The sequence below is a fragment of the Acomys minous genome, assembly GCF_964271855.1.
Source record: "Acomys minous genome assembly, chromosome: 19".
Taxonomy (NCBI): domain Eukaryota; kingdom Metazoa; phylum Chordata; class Mammalia; order Rodentia; family Muridae; genus Acomys; species Acomys minous.
In genome coordinates this window covers 35,713,057-35,736,779 of record NC_140499.1, presented here as the reverse complement: position 1 = coordinate 35,736,779, position 23,723 = coordinate 35,713,057, and the positions used below count along the sequence as shown (strand labels likewise).

General features: G+C 40.7%; 1 long non-coding RNA gene across 1 annotated transcript in view; it reads left to right on the top strand.

Moving 5' to 3' along the window:
• Positions 1 to 23,117, top strand: part of LOC311589751 — a 54,894-nt gene extending 31,777 nt beyond the window's left edge. Inside the window, exons 2-3 of the long non-coding RNA XR_014776641.1 lie at positions 21,613 to 21,672; positions 22,333 to 23,117. This is a non-coding gene — a long non-coding RNA (uncharacterized lncRNA). The remainder of the gene's footprint in view (positions 1 to 21,612; positions 21,673 to 22,332) is intronic.
• Positions 23,118 to 23,723: the final 606 nt, after the last annotated feature.

Genomic DNA, 23,723 nt, shown 5'->3' with positions numbered 1-23,723 from the left:
TTTTCTATAGACAAGCAGAGGGAGTAGGTTGGATCCTTCAAATGGTAGAAGACCAAAATCAGTGGTTAAATGGCCCAGCCCCTCCTCTTTGGAGGACCTTAGGAACCTTATGCTCAAAGGTTGGTCAGTGGAGTTGATCCTTTGCTTCTCAAGACCAACAAAGGACTCACGACCACGCCTTCTGGCCCATCTCTTTCCTCTCTCATGTCTTTCTTATTTTCACTTCTATATTTCTACTTCCTGAAATAACCACACAAAACAAATAGCCCGCCACCCAGCGTTACCTCAGTTTCTACTTTCAGATAAAATCGTTCAAGGCAGATGGAGCCCGGGAGGAAAACCAAGGAAGAGTGGTACAAACTTGTTTGTCCAGATTTGGGAACCCAAGAACACGAAAACAGAAGGTCTGATGGCTTGTGCTCTGCAGCCCCTGCCTCTCCCACCTGTCTCCTATAATGCCTAAAGTAGATCGTAATCTTCAAAAGGGAAAAAGAAATGCTGACAGTGTCACTTAAGTTTCGTTGCTGGGTCCTGAGATTTGGTTGCCAAGCAGAGTTGTGTAACAGAATATATCAACACTACAAACTACACATAAATGCCTGGGGCCCTAAGACTCAGAGCCTTCCCTCAGCCGAGACATCTCACACCTGCTGGCATATTTTTCTCTCAGAGAAAAAGAACTTCAGGACACATGCCCACTATCTCTTTGCTCTGTGAACACACGCACATCTTATCTTTGCTTTGCATCCTTTGTAACAACAAAAATCCTAGTACCAAATGCTACTGAATCTTGTGAATTCTTTACCATGTAAAATACCTCGCAGTACCAAAACCAGATGGTAGTGGGAATGGAATCCAGTTCAGGCAGCCTTCTCTCTAGCTTATTCCTTTATCCATCATGTTGAAATACCATTTAGAATCAGTGTTACTATTATTATGTCTCTACTTTGTCTGCTCTCCAGGCCTTCTTTGATGAATACACAGTATTTATAATCAAAGAGAGAAAAGGCTTGGAAATGTTCCTGCTTGAGAGATAAGAAGAGTCAGAAAAAAAGAAAAAGACAGTAGAAAGATACATTAGGGCACTGAAATGTGAAGGAATGCCATGTTAAATAAAAGACAGCCCTGTGGGAGAAATGTTCCCAGTGTGGAGGTAGGCGGAAGTTTGACATGAAGAACACAGATCACAAAAGCAAAAGTGCATCTGATAAGATGCATCTTATCACCACTAAAATTTCATGTTTCGTTAATAAAGTACCAAGAACCTGAAAAAGCAACTCACACATTGAATGTCTGTACCAAATATGTCTTATGAAGGATTGCTATCCAACATACATAAAGAATTTGTACAACTTTATACTAAGGACCTGTTAGAAGTGAATGAAGCACACAGGTTTATATGTGTGTGTGTGCATGTCAGTGTGGAACTTTTTGGTGAACTGGTCCAATCGGAAGCTAAATTAGTTATTAGAATAAATTTGGGACAAAAGACAGTAGTAGAGTGGAATCAGAGGCAAATGTATGGTCAAATTCTGTTAGTGCTGATGCTCCCTGGAGGCTGTGTCATTTTCTGCCGGTAGGAACTTCTCCCAGTGGAGTGTTTTGAGGGGGTGATGTTGATGAGGAGGCTTAAAGCCACTGTAATATGCTGTCTGTGCTGTCCCTGGCCCTTAGTCTCTGTTGTATCCTCTGTGTCACCAAATCAAACAGTGTCTTTTACATACAGTTCACATTTAGGGCCAGTTGAATGGTGGATCTTAACATCTTCTGACCTCGGGACACTTTTAAGGTTGTTTTTGAATTTATAAATTGTTTGGCTGTGTAGTCCTGTGTAGCCCAGGTTAACTTTGAGTTCACAATTCATACGGATGGCTCCTTTTGCCTCAGCTGCCCAAGTTGCTATGACTATGGGCCTGTATTGCCATCCTCAGTATCCTCATGTCCTTAACTGTTGCTGAGGAGCCCTCCAGATATGTGGCTTATGTTCTACGCTAATATTTACCATAGTAGGAATTAGAGAAACATAAGCAGATTAATTTATTGAATATAGTAAGTGTTGGGTTTATTAACATAGTATAATTGCATATATAATCCATACATTCACATTTATTTTTAAAAACAAACAACAAGGGCTCGGGGCCGCAGGGTTTGAAAGACCTCAATGCATACTGAGGAGGAGGATGGTGTTCCAGAGCTACACAGAAATGTTCACCCCTGAGAGCTGCCTGATTGGGAGGAAACACTTAGCGAAATGTATTAGAAATAAACAAGCCAAGATCATCCAAGATGGCATCGATCACATACTGTGTCTGATCTGCGGAACAGCAGTGACTGCACAGCCACCAAAGGACCATACTAAGAGCTCTAAAACACAGTGCTGCTGTTTCCCACAGAGAAGGAAATCCTGTCTTGTAGATCGCCCATGCCCTCCCGCAGAAGGACCATGGGACCCAGGGACCCCAGGCCGCTGCTGCTACCGCCCGCTGCTGCTTTTCGGGTTGTGGCAGCAAGGTGCGGGCCAAGGAGATGGTGTTCAAAAAGGGGGTGCTGTTCAAGTCGAGCCTGAGAAGGACTGCACCGCCCTCACCACAGGCCTGGTGGACCTCCTCTCATAGGCCAGAGCCATGCTCAGTGGCGAGAGCGGGACCGTGCAGAGGTGGATACTAGGGAGAGCACCGAGCTGGGGCCCATGGTGGATGGAGCACTTGATGGAACTAGACACTCAGGAGGCATGAATCAACAGAGCCACAAGTTCCCTGGGACAAGAAGCTGAGCTGGGCCAACATCAATGGTTTCTGCGAGCAACTCAACAAAGACTTTGAGGGGCCTCCACTTGCCACCTGCTTGATGGCCCACAAGATCCAGTACCCACAGGAGTAGGAGGCCAACCAGGCCTTGACAGCCAGCAACAATCTGGTGAATTGAACAGGAGCAGGAGAGCTGGCTCTGAGGACACGAAAGCAGAAGAGCTGACCCTGAGGACACAAGAACGTGAGAGCTGGCCCTGAGGACACGGGAGTAGGTGAGCCAGCCCTGCAGTGATAACAGCTGGCCCTGCCAAGATGGCATGGGAGCTGGAGAGCTGACCCTGCCATGATGACACAGGATCTGGAGAGCAGGCCCTTCCTTGAAGACAAGGGAGCGGGCCCTGCTCCAGGGCTCTAAGTCGACCTCATCCCAACATCTACCCCATATATGACCTGCTGGGACACATGAAGGGGCCGGACCTGTAGATTCAAAGATTAAGAATCTCCTTGACACACAGCAACAACGGGATATCTGACAGCAGTTTCAGTGAGGATCCAGTAATGATAGGGTAGGTCTCCAACCATGACTCGTAACAATGAACATTTGAAAGTAAATATATCTGGACAAAAGTCTATACAGCATAATACCCTATAGCTTCTGTGACAAGATTTTTTTGTTTGTCTGTTTGTTTTACTTTATTGGGGGAAGGAGAGGGATTTTGTCACATGACATGTAAATCATAGACATTCAGTAATAGTAAAAAAAAAAAAAAATCTAAAAATCCAACCAAACAAACAAAAGAAGGAAGGTGGCAGATTGAAAATAAGGAAAAGCATTCTTTTTGGTTTTTTTTTTTTTTTTTTGGTTGGTTGCTTTGGTTTTTGGTTTTTGAGACAGGGTTTCTCTGTGTAGCCCTGGCTGTCCTAGAACTCAATCTGTTGTAGACCAAGTTGACCTTGAACTTAGGAATCCACCTGTCACTCCCTCCAGAGGGCTAGAATTAAATCTGTGTGCCACTATCATAGGCAGGGCAAAACATTCTTCATAAAATGATTAAACAGTTCATGTTAAAACCGCAATGAGGTATGAATGCACACCTACAGGAATGCTTAAGACCAACAAGAAAGGGCAAGTGGGAGGCCTGTAGCTAGGTTCCTGCCCTGTCAGTTCAGACCGCACACCTGAGGTGGCTCCATCCTGCTGGGTTGGGCCTGGTGGCACTAAGAGAAAGGACAAGCAGGCTACCAGGATGAGATTTGATAGGCTGTGACAAAATGGTGGGGGAGGAGATCCCCTTCTGTCACAGACCTAGGGGAGGGGAATAGGGTGAAAGAGGGAGGGAGGGAGGAATGGGAGGATATAAGTAAGGGGATAATTTAGATGTAATCTGAACAAATTAATAAAAATAAACAAAAATATAAAACAAAAATAAAAATAAAGGAAAGAACAAGTGGAACTCTTACACATGGTCTTTATTTTTTTAAAAATCAGATCATTTCTCTCCTTCCTTCCTTCTTTTCTTTCTTTTTACAATATGAAACACTTCACAAATTTGCTTGTCTAAGGGGCCACGCTAATCTTCTCCATATTGTTCCAATTTCAGTATGTGTGCTGCTGAAGCAAGCACTAGGCAATTTTAAAAAAACATATATTTACCAAATAAGCAATTTTACTCCTAACTCTTACCCATGGAAAGTGAAAGTACATCTCTTCACAAATATATCTATATGAAAGCTGATAGTGGCTTTATTCATAATAACTAGAAACACCACACATATCCATCAGCAGATAAGTGGATAAAGAGACCATGGTTCATCGATTCAGGGGAGTACTACTTAGTAATGAAATGAGCAAATGTGATGTGTACAACAATGTGAATAGATTTCAAGATTATGTGCAAAGAGGCCAGATGTAAGGAAAAAGGAAATGGCTGTAAATGATTCAGATTACATCCTTAGGATTGCCTTGGAGTGGAGGTGGAGAGGATGCTGAGACAGGCATGGAGGAGACTTAAGTATGATGGAAATCTATATCTTAATTATATATATATATATCTTATATATATCTTATACATATCTTAATTGTAGTGGTATTTACATGGATGTGCACATCTATCCTATCTCCTCAAACTGCACTTATAATGTATGTATTTAGTACGCTACTTTAATACTGTTAGTTTTTTAAAAGCCAATCTATTTTCTTTTTTAAAATAAATTTATACTCTTTAAAAAGATTTATTTACTTATTATGTATACAGATTTCATTATAGATGGTTGTGAGCCAGTATGTGGTTGCTGGGAATTGAACTCATGACCTTTGGAAGAACAGTCAGTGCTCTTAACCTCTGAGCCATCTCTCCAGCCCAAGGCAATCTATTTTCAAAGGGAATTTTTAATCCTTTCAAATGTTATAGGAAAAAAAGTCCATGATATCAGTCAGTTGAGGATGACTAGGAGTTTCTAGAGTATAAATTCACTAGACATGGTGGGGTGGGGGTCCAAAGAGACTGCTCAGTGGACGAGAGAAAGTGGACGTGCAGAGCTGTGGCTATTCATACACATGGCGTGCTAGCAATTGTCTGCGATTGGCTGCACATGGTACAGACTAAGCTTATGGCATTAGCCCCTCCTTGCTTAAATAAAAAACCCGGAAGTCTAATCAACTAGCCACTTGTTATAGTTTAGGTCTGAAGTGTCTCCTGGAAGCTCTTTTTTTGAAAGCTCAGTCCTCAGTGTAGCAGTGTTTAGAGCTGGGTCCATTGACTGTGATTGGGTGATTGGGAGCTGGCTTCCTAAATGGATTAATCTGCTCATGGACTTACAGCTTAATTGTGAGAGGTGGAAGAAACTTTAAGAGATAGACCTTGGTGGGGAAAGCAAGTTACAGTGGGTGTGCCCTGGGAGGTGTTTGTTTTGGGTTTTGTTTGTTTGTTCTTTCCCTAGCCTCTTTCCTTCTCAATTTTTCTGCCTCATGGCCACTAGGAAGTTACCAGCTTTGACCTACCATGGTACATGCTGGACTGCTTCAAATCACAGAAGTAAAGGGCCACAGACTGAAACAATGAGCAAAAATGTGTCTGTCCTCCTTCAAGCTAGTTTTTCAGGTATTTTTTTACTGTAATGGAACCCTAACACATCATTTTGTTTTACTCACCAAACATATTTAATAGTCTCAAGAAAAAGAGTGTAAAAAAAAATCCTTTCTTAACTATAATTTAAAAAAAGATTTTATTTATTATTATGTATACAGTGCTCTGCCTGCATGTACAACTGCAGGCCAGAAGAGGGCATCAGATCACATTATAGAAGGTTGTGAGCCCCCATGTGGTTGCTGGGAATTGAACTCAGGACTTCTGGAAGAGCAGGCAATGCTCTTAAACCTCTGAGCTGTCTCTCCAGCCCTTAACTATAATTAAAAAAAAAAAAAAAAGACCAAATTTTCTTTTTTTTTATATTTAGCTTTAAACTTTTTCATTTATTCCTAGCAAATGGCCCTTTTCCTACTAAACTAAGAGGCCTTTCTCTCATGTTGGCCCGGGATTCATCATCTCTGTCACTTTCATCACCTGCAGGCTCTCAGCTTTACAGCAGGTAAATGCTGTGGGCTATCCTCTCCTTGTGCTATGAGTTCTCTCATGGGAGAACTGTTCCTCAGGACACTGTCAGCTGGCGTGCCTCCGCCTGCCTTTCTCCAGGTGCTCCAGCACCAAAAGCCATTCACTTTCCTCTGCCAGGCGCCCAACAGTTTAGACTTCTCAAGCAACTAAACTCTTCAGCAGTGCTTTTCATTGTTTTTACCTATTTGTTTTTCTCCTTTGAGGCAGGGCCTCTGTAGTTCAGACACCTTAAGACCACGCCCCGCCCGCTGCGACCCCTCCCCCCCCCCCCCCCCCCCCCGCCATTCGGATCTAGTAGTCCGTCTAGACATGCCTTCCCTACGGCTTTTATGATATTTGACTTTGATCAGTAATTATATTTTCCGATTGGATGTTTGTATTAGCCAAGATTCTTCAGCGTAACAGAAGTTACAGAATGAACCTCCATGCACAGAGAAAGGGGATTTCTTAGAATCGCTTACAGGCTGCTCTACAGCTGATCCAACAATTCAGTAATTGCTCAGTCCACAAGGCTGGATAGCTCAGTCAGTCTTCAGTAGATGCTGAAACCTGGAAGAAGTGGGCTTTTTTTTTTTTTAAAAAAAGATTTGTTTATTGTATATGAGTGCTTTATCTGCAGAAGAGGGCATCAGATAACATTGTAGATGGTTGTGAGCCACCATGTGGTTGCTGGGAATTGAACTCAGGACCTCTGGAAAGAGCAGGCGGTGCCCTTAACCACGGAACTATTTCTCCAGCCCCAGAAGTGGGCTTTAATGCCAGCGAAAGAATGGACTTGCTGTCAAGGTGAGAGCAAGCAGGCAAAGATCAAAAGCTTCCTTCTTCTATGTCTTCATAGAGACTTCCAGCAGAAGGTGTGGCCCAGGTTAGAGCTGAATTTTCTGAGCTCAAATGATCTACATTAAAGGTGTTTCCCTACCTCAAAGTGGATTTTTCTACTGCAAATTAAACAAATAATTGTAATCAGAGTTAATCAACTTGACAGCCAAGAATAGCCCTCAGAATGTTTCTGAGATTTTTTTTCCTTCCCATTTTATTATGCTATGTTTCTCCCTGTTTGTCCCTTGTCCACTAAAGTCTTCATGAAAATCAGTTTGGATGTTCCTTCAAACTCTATGTAATATTCTTCCATCCCAGCTTGGTGCAGCATGTCTCAGTCATTAGCTAGCATGTGATCTGCCTGGGACTTTATTAAAAGCAGCAGATTCCAATTCAGTGGGCCCGAACAGGCACTTGCAGCCTTGCATTTCTGACAAGCTTCCAGTAGACTGCTGCTGGTCCGGGAATATACTACGAAGCAAGACTCCAGAGAACGAGTTACACCCAGCTTCAGCCATGTTCCAGCCCAACAGCCAGTCCGATATAAAATGCGACAGCTTACCAATCACAAAGATGAGATCAAGATGATAATAAAGATAACGAGGGCTTTAAAATGCATCATAAACAACCGGGTATGGTGGTGCACGTCTTTAATCCCAGCAGAGGCAGGCAGATCGCTGTGAGTTCAAGGCCAGCCTGGTCTACAAATTGTGTCCAGGACAGCCAGGGCTACACAGAGAGACCCTGTATCGAAAAACCAGAGAAAGAAAAAGAAAAAAAGAAAAGAAAAGAAAAGAAAATGCCTCATAAATAGGTGGGAGTTCTTAGGAAATGAGAATTGGGAGTGTGAAGAAATTCCAAGACACTTTACTCTTTTTGCACAGATAACCCTAAGAGGTCCTTGAACTATAAATACAATTAACAACTACAAAGAGAAGACATCCTTGTGATTTCTAAGATTAAAATTATGACTGCTTTTAAGCAATACGTCCTTACCATTTCAGAGCTATGTTTATATTAGTACTTTAACGCACATGACCATGAACTAATGCCTTTATTTATAATTAGGACAGCTATAGATACAGCTAACTAGACAATGTACCTTCTTCAGTATTTTCACAGATTTTTAAGGGCAGCTAATATTGTTTAATATGTGCTATGTGGTAGTAATCTTCTTCTTGGTATCACCTAAGAGATGCTGGCTTTGTAGCCATGCAGAACTTAACTATTAAGGGGCCATGGAAACTTCCAGTGGTAGCCAAAGGAAGGAATATATATATAGCGATGTATGACAAGATTAGAATCCCTGTGGGAAGACATTGAAAGGGCAATTATCTGAAGCTGTAAGACTCATCCTCAAGCTGACATGGAGATTTCAGAGAGTCAGAGATGACAAAAACATGGGATATTTGCCAAGGAAAGCCGTAAGGCAATGAACAGAGCCAACCTGGTAGACAGATCATGTGTGCTGCAGCCAGCAAGGCCATAGGGGTCGGGCTAGCTAAGTGTTTTGGAGTGCACATCATACCACTATATGGAGCAGATGCCAGACAAGGAGCCAGAGGATTTAATGTCTGCCCCACTGGGTCTTGGGCTTGGTTTGGTTCAATCCTTGCCTATGTTTTCTTCACCCTTGGAATGTTTACTCTGTGGCAATCTGGAAGTATATAACTTGCTTATTTATTTATTTATTTTAATGAGTGCTGGTAGATTTGAGTTTTCCTAGAGTCACAAAGAAACTTTTCTTGTGGAACAATGTTGGACATTTGGCATTGACTAAATGTATTTTGCATTAGAGACAGCCAGAAGGTTTTGGAGGCCGAGGCAGAGTAATGTGGTTAGAATAACTTTTGGGTTCTTTTACTTCCACTTAGAGTCATTCCTGATTGAATTTTCAAAGGGATTGGTCATTTGAGAGAACTCATGGATATGTATTTATGAAATATGATTATGAAACTCAAATTTTGATTAGATTGACCTCTGAACCTATGGTTATAATGTGAAAAACCTTTGCCAAAGTTTTGTCTGAAAGGTTCGCAGTTCAGAGAGTCCACTGTGTTTTCCATGAAGTCTTCAATTGCTTTCTCACTGGCACACACATCTTGCAGTAGCCAGTAGCAGGGAGAAACTGCTATAACTTTTTCTCAGTGAGTAAAACCAAGTGCAAAGAACATTTTAAAAGTTAAAGCTCTGAATGTTGTCTTCATTTTTCTCACTTAAAGCTGAATCCATGTTTGTGAAATAAAGGGAGGCATTGTAGAGAGCAGTAAACTGTAGACATGTCACATGGCAGAATTTCATAATCAGAGTTTGCTTTCCATCAGAAAGACACAAAATGAGGGAGCAGAATTATGTGATGAGAGAATACCGCTGAACCTTAGGCAAGAACATCCAGGGACAGGGCGGGCTTCGTAACATATGCATTGATAACTGAGGGAGGAAAAATGTAGTCACTCTCAATTCTGAATAATTCAAAATGTCACCCTTCGTATCCGACGGTCCAAGTGCATCCATCTCCATTCTTTGTGTTCTTGAATGGTTATTTAATTTTCACTTCATCTTCCAGGGCCCCTTCTGCTAATCCAGTAATTTACGTCATCCTTCCTTGGCACTAAACTTTGAGAGCCTGCTTTCTTTCTCTCATTCCCTCCTGTTTACTAGAAAAATTTCCCTCAGAGTTGGAGAATCTATTTAATATTGCAATTTGGACTAGGCAGTTATGAGGTGTCTCAGATGCACTTTGTTATTTGATTATCTGAAAATGAAGATAGCATTTATGGCTCTTGGTAGATATGTCAGCAATAGACAACAATACATTTCACATTTTTTATAAGCCCCCCACCCAAAAATCTTTCATCAACACATGTGAAATGATACCAGACCATAAAATGTTTTGGAGTAATATTTTGATCAAAAGAAGAGGACGTTATTATTATGCATATAGATGATATATCAGGCAACCAGGAAATATAGACTGAATCCTTAAGCAGTCTGTGCCAAGACACAAATAATAGCTGTTAAGTAACAAATAAACACTGTGTTATCACTGCTACTGAAGAGAGACAAAGGTAATTCATGTACAGTATTTTGCATGATGAAAGGATGAAAAGAATTGTGGGCTGACCATGGATACTCAATGATAAAAGTTACTTTTTGTCCAGTAATAAATGCAGATACTCAGATAAATTAAATAAGGTCAGGTAGAGAACAAAAAAACAATCCCTTCTGAATTTATTATGGAAAAAAGACATCTCTGAGTGATCAATGCATTTGCTAGGAAGTCGGTCCTGTTCCTGAATGTTCTTGCCTAAGGTTCAGTGGTATTCTTTCCTCATATGATTCTGCTCTCTCATTTTGTCTCTTTCTGATGGAAAACTAACTGAAAAATGAACAACACGAAGTCAGACTTGATCTTACCATTATAGACAAACCATTTCGCTTTGTTCAAGTTCTTCTCTGCAGTTTGTCCTAGGGTAGGTTCCCGGCTTGGAAGGAACCCTTTGGAGGCACAGGGTGATTAGAAAATGTATCTAATTCTCATTGATAAATTTCTCTTCAGGTTACACAATGACAAATCTGCATCTTCCTATTTCAGAGACTAGTGTAAGAGCTTGTCCTGTCCACCTGTTGGATCCTCAGGAGAGCTAATGATGACTCTTAAAACAGCATATATACAGCATTTAGGTCAGCCTGCAAAAGGTCACTGCTTTGTTATCAGTCTTTGTAATCATCCTGATGAAAATCCACCCACGTCTCTCCATTATCAGTGCAATGAAGTCTAGCGGAGCCTGACAAGCAATAGCCTTTGTATTAGTCCCACTTGCAATCAAACTAGTTGCCTAACTAACTCCTGAGTATCCTTTGGGCTTTCTTCTTTCTTTATTCACTCCTTCAATCTTTCATTAACTCATCAAATATTTATTGAGTACCCATTATGAAACATGTATTGTGATAAGTGCTGAGGTTTCGAAGGTAAATAAATGACATAATCCTTACCCTTAAGGTGGATCTAATAGAAGAGACATTGTCTACTTACATGTTATACAAGGAGAAAGGTGCTGTTAATGTCATAGCATTGGGAGAACACAAGGGCAGAAGCATTGGATTCAGGCCTTGTTTTTCTTCTTGGTCTTAATATCCTCCTCCATTTCTTCAGTAAAAATATTATCAGATTTTCAGGTTGCTTCCAGGACCTGATGCCTCCCAAACTCCTAATTATTGCCCCTTCATTTCCCATAACATATCCTCTGGCATGTGGAATGCCGTCATGTGTCTCTGTTTCCCAGATTGTACACCAGTTCATCGAAACCAAACACTGAGATTTCTCAAATGAATGTTCAACAAATGTTCTAACAAAGTAGGAGCAAACCACAGATGATGAATAAAACAATAAACATTCATTAATTGTTTCAAAGTCTACATGTCCGATTAAGTTTGAGATTCGACTAAAATTCTACTAAAATGTTCATATAAACTAAGTTGATGAGAAGTGTTGGGGCACATGGATTATTAGCAATTGGGTATCAGAGCAAAACTGAAAGAATGGATTCTGGATCAACAGCTAACAATTCTCAGCTGTACTCTGCTGTTTTCTTTCATGCTCATGGTCTCAATATGTATAAATATTTTCATCAGATCACATTATTAAATTTTGTTTTAAAAAAACCTGAAACATATTTCCCAAAGCAAATGCCGTTGTGATAATTTAAATTCTTTTTTTTTTTTTTAAGACAAAGTTTCTCTGTGTAGCACTGGCTCTCCTGAACTTGCTTTGTAGACTAGGCTGGCCTCAAACACACAGTAAACTGCCTGCCTCTTTCTCCCAGTGTTGGAATTAAAGGTGTTCGCCACCATGCCTGGCTGATAATTCAAATTCTTGATCAATATTTTATATATTATAGTGAATTTTAATTTTTGTTTTATTCATTTTTAACCAAAATTGTTTTCACCAGGATCGGTTTATTTTTGTAAAAAATCCCCTACAAAGTTCTGACTTATTCTTTTTTTTCCCTTTTTTAAAAAAAATATCAAATATTATTGAGTCTGGAGAGATGGCTCAAAATTGAGGAAGTGCTTGTTGCTCTTTCAGAGAAACCAGCTTTAATTTCCAGCGCTCACCTGGTAGCTCACAACCATATGTAAGTCCAGTTGCAGTGCTCTCCTCTAAGGCTACCAGGCATGCATGTGGTGCACAGACATACATGTAGCCAAAACACCCACACATAAAAAATAATAAAACAACTTTTTAAAATCCCCCCAAATTGTCATTATTGATGACACTTTTGCCATGTTGGGTTTTCTTTTTGTTTTTTTCTCATTTTATTATTTCTAATTATGTCTGGGTCAAATTAAACATATAAAAATGCCGTTAAGAGAATCTCATTTTGCCAGGTCTGGTGCCCCATCCCTGCCCTGGCCCTGGGTGGCCACCTAGGGAAGACAGGTGAGATATCTACTAGCCACTTTCCTGCTTGTACCACTGGGAAAACACAGCAGCAGTGAGCTACACCCAGCTCCCTGTACCCTCCATCTACTGGACCTCACCTCTACCTGTATTCCCAGAGGCCAGCAGGCCCCATGGACCACCAGTACCTTAAACCCTGGTGGCCGTTGGTGACTACTTGGGCAAGACAGGCTGGCAGCCACCGGGGATCATCAGACAGCAGAGCAAACACCGGAGAGGGGAGCTATACCTGACCAGCCAATACCAGATACAGCCAGATGGCTAAAAGCCAGTGCAGGAACACATATAACCAGAATGTGGGTAATGTGTCAACACCAGAATGCAAGTATCATTCTAAAGCAATTCCAGAATATCTCAACACAGCCAAGGAACAAGAAAACTACCTTAAATCCAGTCTCATGAAGATGATGGAGGCTTTTAAAGAAGAAATAAATAAATCCCTTAAAAAAAATACAGAAAAACGCAATTAAACAGGTGAAGGAAATGAATAAAACTGTCCAAGACCTGAAAATAGAAGTAGAAGCAATAAAGAAAGCATAAACTGAAGGAGTCCTGGAAATGGAAAACCTAGGAAAGAGACTAGGAAAAACAGACACAAGCATCTCCAAGAGAATCCAAAAGATGGAAGAGAGAATCTCAGGTGTAGAAGATACAATAAAAGAAATTGATACATCACTGGGGCGGCAGAGGCAGGCAGATCCCTGTGAGTTCGAGGCCAGACTGGTCTACAAAGTGAGTCTAGGACAGCCAAGACTATGCAGAGGAACCCTGACTTTTAAAGTATAAAAGCAAAACAAAATTTCTGACACAAAACATCCAGGAAATCTGGGATATTATGAAAAGACCTAATGTACAAATAATAGGAATAGAAGAAAGGGAAAATTCCCAGCTCCAAGGACTAGAAAATATTTTCAACAAAATAATAAAAAAATTCCCCAACGTAAAGAAAGAGATGCCTATAAACATACAAAAGCATATAGAACACCAATTAGACTCTAGCAGAAAAGGAAATTCTCCCACCACATAATAATCAAAACACTAAATCTGCAGAACAACAACAACAACAAAAAAAGAATATTAAAAGCTGCAAGGGAAAAAGACCAAGTAAAATATAAAGGCACACCTATCAGAATTACACCTGGCTTCTAAACTCTAAAATCCAGAAGGGCCTAGACAAATGTCAGACCAGACTACTATATCTAGCAACAAAACTTTCAATTATCATTGAAAACAAAATATTCCAAGACAAAACCAAATATAAACAATATCTATTCACAAATCCAGCCCTACAGAAAATACTAGAAGGAAAATTCTATCCCAACAAGGCTAACTACATCCAAGAAAACATAGGAAATAAATTATTCCACACCATCAAAAGAAACACACACACACACACACACACACACACACACACACACACACACACACATCACCAATGTCAAGGTAACAGGAATTAGAAATCTTTGGTCATTAATATCTCTCAACCTCATCACAGGCTAACAGAATGGTTGAAAAAACAGGATCCATCATTCTGTTGCATACAAGAAACAGACCCAGCAACAAAAATAAACATTGTCCCAGAATAAAAGGCTGGAATAATGGTTTCCAATTAAATGGACTCAAGAAGCAAGCTGAAGTAGCTATTGTAATATCTAATAAAATAGATTTTCTACCAAAATTAATCAAAAGATATTGGGAAGGGCACTTCATATTCATCAAAGGAAAAAAATCCATCAAGATGTCATCTCAGTTCTGAACATATATGCCCCAAATGCAAGGGTACCCATATTCATAAAAGAAGCATTAATGAAGCTTGAATCACACATTGAACTCCACACATTAATAGTAGGAGACTTCAAAACACCTCTCTCACCAATGGACAGATCACCGAGAAAAAAAACTAAACAGGGAAAGTTAATTGGCCTAATGTCTGTATATCTACAGAACATTCCATCCAAACACACACACACACACACACAAAAACCTTCTTCTCAGCATCAAAAATATCATCCACCATGATCAAGTAAGCTTCATCTCAGGGATGCAGGGATGGTTCAACATATGAAAATCCATCAACATAATTCACCATATAAACAAACTTAAAGAAAAAAAACCACATTATTATCTCATTAGATTCTGAAAAAAAATTTCTCCAAAATTAATCACATACTCAGCCACAAAGAAACCCTCAGCCAATACAAGATAATTGAAATAACACCCTGGACTCTATCAGACTACCATGGATTAAAGCTGGACCTCAACAACAACAGAAATCTACAGTAGAATGCCTACAAACTCATGGAAACTGAACAACTTTCTACTCATTGACCACTGGGTCAAGGAGGAAACAAACAAACAAAAAAAAAACTTCCTAGAATTAAATGAAAATGAAGACACAACACACCCAAACTTATGGGACACAATGAAAGTAGTGCTAAGAGGAAAGTTCATAGCACTAAGTGCCTTCATAGAGAAATTGGAGAGATTTGTGCATGAAATTTAAAAGCGCACCTGAAAGCTCTATAGCAAAAGGAAGCAAGCACTCAAGAGGAATAGACAGCAGGAAAGCATCAAATTCAGGGCGGAAATAAAGTAGAAAAAAGAAGACAATACAAAGAATCAACAAAACCAAGAGCTAGTTCTTTGAGAAAACCAACAAGATAGATAAACCCTTAGCCAAAGTAACTAAAAGGCAGAGGGAGAGTATCAAAATTAACAAAATTTGAAATGCAAAGGGAGACATAGTAACAGACACTGAGGAAATTCAAAGAATCATTAGGTTGTACTTCAAAAGCCTATATGCCACAAAATTGGAAAATCTAAAGGAAATGGAGGATTGGCTTAATAGATACCACTTACCAAAATTAAATCAAGATCAGGTAAATAATTTAAATAGCCCTATAACCCACTAAGGAAATAGAAGTAGTCATTAAAATTGCCCAACGAAAATAAAGCCCAGGGCCAGATGCTTTCATTGAATTCTACCAGACATTCAAAGAAGAGCTAATACTGATACTCCTCAAACTATTCCGCAAAATAGAAACGGCAGAGCATTGCCAAACTCATTCTATGAGGCTACTGTTACCATGATACTTAAACCACACAAAGATCCAACAAAGAAAGGGAATTTCAGACTAATTTTCCTTATGGACATTGACACAAAAATACTCAGTAAAATACTCACAAACCAAATCCAGGAACACATAAAAAATATCATCCACCATGATCAAGTAGGCTTCATCTCAGGGATGCAGGGATGGTTCAGCATGTGAAAATCCATCAGTGTAATTCTCCATATAAACAAACAAAGAAAAAAACACATTATCATCTCATTAGATTCTGAAAAAAAATTTGACAAAATCCGACACCCCTTCATGTTTATAGTCTTGAAGAGATCGGGCATGCAAGGTGGATGCCCAAGCACAATAAAGGAAATATACAGCAAGCCAATAACCAACATCAAATTAAGTGGAGAGAAACTTGGAGCAATTACATTGAAATCTGGGATGAGACAAGGCTGTCCATTCTCTCTGTATCTCTTCAATATAGTGCTTGATGTCCTAGCTAGAGCAATAAGGCAGCTAAAGGAAATGATGGGGATACAAATTGGAAAGGAAAAAGTCAAAGTATTGCTCTTTGAAGATGATATGATAATATACCTAAGTGACCCCAAAAATTCGACCAGGGAACACCTACAGCTGAAAAACACCTTCAATAAAGTAGCTGGATACAAAATTAAAAAAAAATCAGTCACCCTTCTATATACAAGCGACAAATGAGCTGAGAAAAAAATTAGGGAAACAACACTCTTCACACTAGCCACAAATAACATAAAGTATCTTGATATAACTCTAACTAAGCAAGTGAAAGACCTGTACAGCAAGAACTTCCAATCTCTGAAGAAATAAATTGAAGAAGATATCAGAAGTTGGAAAGATCTCCCATGTCTATGGTTTGGTAGGATTAACATAGTAAAAATTGGCCATTTTACCAAAAGCACTCTACCAATTCAATGCAATTCTCATCAAAATCCCAACACAATTATTTACAGAATTTGAAAGAAAAATTCTTAACTTCATATGAAAAAACAAAAAATCCAGTATAGCTAAAACAAACCTGTTCAATAAAAGAACTTCTGGAGGTATCTCCATCCTTAATTTCAAGCTGTATTACAGAACAACAGCAATAAAAAATGCATGGACCTGGCATAGAAACAGACTAGTGTATCAGTGGAGTTGAACTGAAGACCCACAAAGAAATCCACACACCTCCAGATACTTGATTTTTAACAAAGAAGCCAAAATCATACAATGGAAAAATTATAGCATCTTCAACAAATGGTGATGGCTTAACTGGATTGTCTACATGTAGAAAAATGCAAATAGATCCATATTTATCACCCTGCACAAAACTCAAGTCCAAGTGGATCAATAAACTTAACATAAAATCAGAAACAATCTATTAGAAAAGAATGTTGCGAACAACCTTGAACTCATTGGCACAGCAGACAACCTTCTGAACAGATCACCAACAGCTCAGGCTCTAAGATCAACAATTAATAAATAGGACCTCTTGAAACTGAAAGCCTCTGTAAGGAAAAGGACATTGTCAACAGAACAAAATGGTAGCCTATAGACTAGGAAAAGATATTCACCTACCCTAAATCTGACAAAGTGATAATATCCAAAATATATAAAGAATTCAAGAAGTTAAACACCAACAAACCAAATAAAATGGGGCACAGAGATAAACAGAGAATTTTCAACCATGGAATCTCAAATGGCCAAGAAGCACCTAAAGAAATGCTCAATGTCATTAGTCATCAGGGAAAGGCAAGTCAAAACAACTCTGAGATTCCATCTTACACCCACCAGAATGACTAAGATCAAAAACTCAAGAGACAGCACATGCTGGTGAGGATGCAGAGAAAAGGGGAATACTCCTTCATTGCTGGTGGGAGTGCAAACTTCTACAATCACTTTGGAAATCAATCTGGAGGTTTCCCAGAAAATTTGGAATAGCTCTACCTCAAGATCCAGATATACCACTCCTAGGTACATACTCAAAAGATGCCCCCTCATGCAACAAGGACATTTGCTCAACTACGTTCACAACAGCCTTATTTGTAATAGCCAGAAACTAGAAACAACCCAGCTATCTTTTGACCAAAGAATGATCCATTTACACACTGGAATACTACTCAGCTAGTAAAAACAAAGCAATCATGAAAATCTCAGGCAAATGGATGTAGCTAGAAATGATCATCTGGAGTAGCGTAACCCAGATCCAGAAAGCCACACATGCTATGTACTCACTTATAAGCAGATATTAGCCATACGGTACAGGATAAGCATACTGGAATTCACAGGCCCAAAGAAGATGAGTAACAAGGAGGGCCCAACGGAGGATGCATGAATCTTACTGGGAAGGGGAAACATACTAGACAAAGGAAGTGCTTGATGGGAGAGAAGGAACAGGAGAGGACGTGCTGAGGGAAATGAGGGTAAGGATCTGATGTTGAGAGAGGGGGAAATAGGACAGAGGGCTTGCAGAGAAAAGAGAAGCTGTGGCCTGAGGCAGCTCTGAGACAGGCTGGAGACCCACAACAGGATAGGCTACTATAAGGATATGGGGGTAACTGTAGCTGAGGCCCCCTACTAGTGGCAGACATGAAGACTGAAGGGGCCACCCTCTACAACCAGATAAGAACGTCAACCTACCCACAAGACCTTGGACCCAAAATTTACCCTGCCTACAAGATGAGCAAGGATAAAGAAAGCGGAGATTGAGGCAATGTCCAGCTAATGCCTGGCTACAACATGCAAGAGAGCCAGCCCTGGCACTATTTTATTTATTTATTTACTTATTTTTAATAATTTATTCAGATTACATCCCAATTGATACCCCCTCACTTGTATTTTCCTGTTCTCCCCAACTTCCCTCTTTTGCCCTATTTCCCTCCCCTAGACCTCTGACAGAAGCTAATGGCATTCTGCTCTACTTGGAGACAGGAGCCTAGAATAGCTGTCCTCTGAGAGGTTCCACCCAGCAATGGATTGAAACAGATGCCGAGACTCACAGCTAAACATTGGGGGCGGGAGACACAGAGCCTTATGGAAGACTGGGAAGAAGGATGAAAGGATCCAGAGGGAACAGTAGCTCCACAGGAAGACCAACAGCCAACAAACCTGGACCCAGGGTGGGTTGTAGAGACTGGAACACCAACCAAGGGCCATGTATAGACCGGACTTAGGCCCCCTACACATATGTACCAGATGGACAGCTTGGTCTTCATGTGGGTCCTCTAGTAAGGGGAACGGAGACTGTCTCTGACAAGGACTTTCTCCCATGCTTTTTTGATCATTTCCTTCTGGCAGAGCTCCTTTGCCAGGACACTGTTGAAGAGATACGCTCAGTCCTGGTGCAACTTGATGTGCTGGGATGGGTAGGTGTGTGTGTGTGTGTGTGTGTGTGTGTGTGTGTGTGTGTGTGTGTGTGTGTCCCCTATTTTAAGGGGGAGGGGAGGACATGAAGATCTCCCCCACCCATGCAAATATTTTAATTTCCCTATCCAGTGAAACCTCCCTTTACACAAAGGCCTACCTCTGTATTCCAGGAATTTGACGGTCTGGAGCAGTGATTCTTTCCTCCTTGGAGCAGGGGCCCTTCCCCTTCCCCTTTTGTTTCCTGTGTGGCATTTTTACCACAGACTACCTAAATTAATTAGACTGTGAGGAAGGAACCCTAACTAATGGTGGAGAGTCACCACCTAAGTTAGAATAAGAACAAAATGCACATCTTGCCCACGTGTGTTCACTCCTCAAAGCACACTTTCACAATCAAGAGTCAAGTTTGCTTTGTGTGCACACTTTAAAAAAATAGAGTTATTGATGGGGCTATAAAATGGAGTTATTATACAACCTGCCTAGAACAATGTGTGGATGTGTGGTACAAGCCACAAGTTTCAGTGAGTCTACAGCATCCCCTAAGGATGAAGAACTAATTCCCAAAGAGGATGCTACAGAGACAATACAAGGATCCTGGGCTCTGAGGCTAAGAATGCTGCTGCCCTGCCTGTAAGCAAATTAAAAAGGCTGATAGAGCCTTTGTAGACAATGAAAGTGACAATCCACAAAAATATGGGCTCCAAAAAGAAAGTCACTTGTGTTATCTGCTATGTATATAGTGCTTAAAACAATGCCACACCTCAGGTAGTCTATAGGGGTTTTGGTGAATGAATGAATGAGTGAATGAATGAATGAATGAATGAGTGAGTTTGAAGACCAGTAACATTCAAAGTATCTCTTACATGGCTATCATGTCAAGCAAGTAATGAAATTAGCTTGGAATGGTGGTGCATGCCTTTGATCCCAGCACTCAGGAGGAATATATATATATGTATATATATATATATATATATATATGTACACACACACACACACACACACTCATATGAGAGCAAAGGGAAAAGTAAAACTTTTTTGTTGTTGTTTTTTGCTTTTTGTAAAGGGTCCCAAGCAATCTAGCCTGGTCTGGTTCTCACTAGAAAGCACAGGCTAGCCCTGAACTCATGATCTTCCCACCTTCCCTTGTCCTCACTATGACTGCATGGGTGAGTCACTATACCTGGCTGAACACTTTCTTAAAATAAAACCATTACCTGTCATATACCTATAAGTTTGCTACTCTGTTCATACCCCTTTAAAATTTTCCTGATTATGATCCTGCAGAAAAAAAAATGTTGATTTAACCCAATTAAATTAGAACCCTTGATTAAAAGGATTATTTTTAAATATTTTATTAAATTATTCATATTATATCTCAATTGTTAGCCTATCCCTTGTATCCTCCCATTCCTCCCTCCCTCCCATTTTCCCCTTACTCCCCTCCCCTATGACTGTGACTGAGGGGGACCTCCTCCCCCTATATATGCTCATAGGGTATCAAGTCTCTTCTTAGTAGCCTGCTATCCTTCCTCTGAGTGCCACCCGGCCTCCCCATCCAGGGGACGTGGTCAAAAATGGGGCACCAGAGTTCTTGTGAAAGTCAGTCCCTACTCTTCACTCAACGGTGGAGAATGAAAAGGACTATTTTTTTAAGTAATTTATTTTATTTTATGTGTATTGGTGGTGTGCCTGCATGTGCGTCTGTGTGACGGTACCAGAGCCCCTGGAACTGGAGTTACAGACAGTTGTGAGCTGCCATGTGGGTGCTGGGAATTGAACTCAGATCCTCCAGAAGAGCAGCCAGTGCTCTTAACCACTGAGCCATCACTCCAGTCCCAGGAGGCATGTTTTTTTTTTTCCTGCCAGATTTCAAGAGAAAAGTACACTAAAGCAGACATAAAAGGCACACAGGCTTTCAGATTGCATGTTTAGCTGTCGGTCAGCCCCATCTCCTAGAATCCTGAAGGAACCCTAAATCACGAGGTGTTCATGTATGCTGCAGACAATTTGATCATCCAGTTCTCAGTTACACTCACCACTCTGTACTTCCTAAGGCACAGTAGAAGCTAATGCATTTTGAAAAGATTTTAGACTGCGGGTGTTGAACTATGGAATTAGGTTAATTTCTAGTTAACCGGAAAATCTAGGTAACTAGACTAGCTTGTTCCATGAATGGTGCCATTAAATGAGTTTTGGTTATTCTTTGATTTCTAAAATTGTTGTTCAAGTTCTTCTTGTTAATAGTGCTTGTAGGGGTGGGGTGGGGAATTATTTCGACAGGCAAACTGCTTAGAAGATCTGCTTGTTCTCAGCTTTAAAACAAAAGACGCAAAAGGCAAATGGTTCTGTCTGACTTTGACTCTTAGAGACGCTGCCTGACAGGATAAGCTCAGTTGTAGAGGAAACAGAAGTGGGGGCTCATCATTTCTATTTGAGGCTATATTAGTGTTATAATTTTCATTTTTTTAGAAAATGTGGAATAGGCATTAAAAATTAATCTATCTTTATTTGTTTTGCAGATTAATGGCCCTTCTGAAATAGAAAATTGAATCGGGATTTAGTTATTTCATCTGCAAAAGGTAATTGAAACACATATTTATGAAATTAGATGTGGGGAAGTGAACTGCTACCACCCACTCAACTACAACAAGATCTTTTTCCCCACTTCTGAAACAGCGTAAGAGAGGAGAAATTAATATGCATGTAACACATCTTCCTTCTCTAGCCTGCTGGTGTCTATTGAACAGTCTGGTGTTTTCCTTTCCTTCTGATAATAATATAAACTGGTCCAAGAGAACCAGAGGCCAATGAGAGGTGAGGTGGTACGGATTACATTTTAGAGCTGTTTTTTTTTAAATGTCAGTTTTTATCAACATTTACATGCAAATACATTTAAAGAAAATTATTCCTAAAGAGTGTATAATAAATTCAGGCATGGCAGGACATGCCTGTAATGCTAGCGCTTGAGAAGCCAATGAGTCTGGGCTCAGGCAGAGGTAGGCAGTGGGCCAGAGTGCATGACAGTTGAGCGGCCGTAGCTCTGCCCTCCCTATCCACATAGTACCGCCCTTCCGTTCTGGACATCAGTGCAAGACCCGTGCACAAGTGCCCTCAAATCAGGTTTGCTGGGGGTGTCCTCTGCCAACCCTAATCCCATGCATAAGGGAGCCTGGAGTCAGCGTGGGAACACAGCAGCGTTGTTAGTTACCTTTCTTGTTTATCTAACACATGCCTGACAGAAGCCTCCGGAGGAGGGATAGAAGTCACTGTTGCTCACAGTTCAGAAGAGATAGTCTATTAGGACAGGAGTGCGTATCCGTAGGCTGCAGGCGTTCTACAGTGGGAGCTTGCAGGGTGGTCCGCTGCATCTCACAAGCTCAGTAAGCAGAGCTGGCGCCACGCTAACACCGCAAGCTCAGCCTCCTTGGAACTCTGTCTGCCAACTAGGTCTCATCCAAATGAGGATGCCACAACCTCCAAAACAGCACTACCAGATGGGAGTCACAAGCTGAAGTACACGGGCCGTGAAGACATTTACACTCAAGCTGGAACAGCAGTATTGACACAATAATTTCAAACACATACTGAAACAACGTCTCTCCCTTTGGATTTAATTTCCAACCTAACTCAAAGTGGGGTTCACAGAACTGAGTCATTTTATGGGCCCGTTTCTGAAGTCTTCTGATGAATGCCCAAGAACTGTCTCTTTAATGTACAGTGAAAGGTCTCAGCACCTCCCTTTCTCACCTCTCCTTCTGCATCCAAACACTGAAGGAGAGATAAACCTGTATTTTATGATCCCAAGTGTGAGATCAGCATGGTTTTGTGAGAGAACAGGCGAGGTTAATCCAATAGAAGACCCAACACCTCATTCCGGGGCTTGATTGTTGCCAGCTGAAAAGATCCCGTGAACAGACTCTGGGAGGAGATATATAAAAGAGCCCAGAACTGAAGGAGGGGCTTTTTGGAGATTTGGGATAGTTTTGGCTGTTCATCGCTCCACTTCAAGACGCTCCTAGAAAGAACCACTTGAGGGAAGGCTTCCGGGCTCCGAGCTCCTGCTGAGGTTCCAGGTTGTGGTTACTCCAGGTTCCAGCAGAAGAAATCCTGCTGATTATGCCAGGAGAATCATTCCTCGGAACTGATATCCTTACAGTTGTGATTGTGTTCCTTAATCCTCTTTTCCTATTGTTTTGGTTAGTCGGGTTATATTCGACATATGTTTGGTTAATAGGTTGTAATAAAAAATATTGGTTAAAAAAACTTAACCTAAAAAAAAAAACTTTAGCCTACAAAAACACCAGTATCCCTGCACTCTTTATATCATTGCCATAGAGCTACTTTAATTTTAGCCACTTAAAAAAAAAAAACTAAACTAAACTAAACTATCTTTTATCCTCTGCCGGTTCAGAGGGCTTGACTGGGTGCTGTGTTGGGTACCCTCAGGCTAAGGTCAGCCACCAGTCAGAGCTCTTGTCTGGAATGTCTGAGGGACAATCTGCTTTAGGCTTGTGCTGGCTGGTTTTATGTCGATTTGACACAGTCATCTGAGAGGAGGGAACATCGATTGAGTCTCCAGGTGCAAACTTGTAGTGCATTTTATTAGTTAATGATTGATGGGGGAGGGTCT